Raw genomic sequence first — 1,571 nt, 5'->3', positions numbered from 1 at the left:
AATCTCTCTGAATGTAGAGGTCGCCACCTAGGATTCTGGATTCTGATACATGGTCAGGACCATCAATCCTGTAGCCTAGCCAGCGATCCGTTACAAGGGACAAGGCAACTGTAATGACTTTATATCATTTTATCCGTCTAAACATGATTCAAAGTGACATCAGCAATGATGTCCATGTCCATTGTTGTCCATTGGTCAAAATGTTTACCTGGTTTGATTGACTGATTGAATAAAGTTTATATCACAGGAAAAATAAAACAGTATGTACAGGGTGGGGAATTTTCAGGCCTGTTTTAAAAGATGCCAGTGATCTGCATTAGTGTGACCCCGCGTGCAGTTGAGTGCTCAGTGGCTCTAGGAAGCAGTGTGGCGCTGGGGGTCGGGGCGGTCTGCCTCAGCCGTGTCCGTCTGCAGCTCCACGCTCAGCTTGACGGCGTGCAGAGCGTAGTCGACGGCCGTACTGTGGCTCCAGCTCCAGCCTCCTGACACGGGGTTGTAGAGCATGCCCTGCACAGACTGCACCCACAGACCGTACGACCGTAGCAGGCGCTCCAGCTCTGCAGGGCTGACGAACTTCTCCCAGTCGTGGGTCCCCGTCGGAACGATGCGTAGCAGCCGCTCGGCCGCTACTATACCCAGCGCGTAGGACAGGTTGGTCTTATTGATGGTGGATACGAAGAGCGAGCCGCCCGGCTTGAGCGAGCGGCTGCAGCGGCAAGCGAATGTTTCCAGGTCGGCCAGATGCTCCAACACCTCCGAGGCCACCACGGCATCAAACCCGTCGTCGTCCACCTCCTCCCCTTCCAGCGGTGAGCTCTTCCAGAATGCAGGCCCGGTACCGGACCCGCTGACGGAGGTCCGGGTCGCGGGACGAGTGGCGACGCGGCCGGCCCAGGGGCTCTGTGAGCAGGCCACCTCCACAGCCCACGTCTAGTATCTGGAGTCCTGCGAGGGGTTTCCCTGGCTGCAGCCCTCTACTCACGTTCAACAAATTGTACCCAGATTGTATGAAAGGCACTCTTTAATCGTTCATGGCGGGCAGAGCAGAGCAAAAACAGATGTTTGTGCCGTTTACACACGGATGTCCAGTGGAGCGCACTCTCCAGCTGCAGGACATTCTTCACGCTTGCATTTGGACTTGTGCAAATTAGTCCAAGCATTAGAGTACATTTTGAATTTGATGTTGTATAAAATGGTATATTTTATGTTTACGAAAAAGGAAGGGATGTCCCTACACTGATTTGTAGCTCCCAGGAAAATCTTTATTTGTAACAACGTTTCGACCACTGTGGGTCTTCGTCAGGTATGTGTGTATACAACATCAAGAGGCGTATTATATACACCAGCATATGGGCAGGTCTACAAGGAACAAGCATGGAAATCAAGCTAGACACTCCCACCCATAGACTGTAAAAAATATGGACAAAGCGTTCCCCGGGTCTAACATGAACGTAAAATGAAGCCTGTAATGATATGCTAATTCCTGATGTAAGTCGCCATCTTTCTAGATCCGTTTGGTACCAGCTGGCCATTGGCTGGCTCCGTTTTGTACCAGCTGGTCATTGGCTGCC

The 1,571-nt window shown here is 51.9% G+C and overlaps 1 pseudogene across 1 annotated transcript; it reads right to left on the bottom strand.

Moving 5' to 3' along the window:
• Positions 1 to 354: 354 nt before the first annotated feature.
• On the bottom strand, positions 355 to 1,033 carry LOC310859971 (ubiquinone biosynthesis O-methyltransferase, mitochondrial-like; annotated as a pseudogene). Its single transcript has one exon. The product of its transcript is annotated as a ubiquinone biosynthesis O-methyltransferase, mitochondrial-like (transcript).
• Between the last annotated feature and the right edge of the window lie 538 nt (positions 1,034 to 1,571).

This window comes from Protomyctophum parallelum (assembly GCF_964188405.1).
Source record: "Protomyctophum parallelum genome assembly, chromosome: 6".
In the NCBI taxonomy this organism is placed as follows: domain Eukaryota; kingdom Metazoa; phylum Chordata; class Actinopteri; order Myctophiformes; family Myctophidae; genus Protomyctophum; species Protomyctophum parallelum.
Note: the sequence above shows the minus strand (reverse complement) of the source record. Positions and strands in the feature narration are given on the sequence as shown.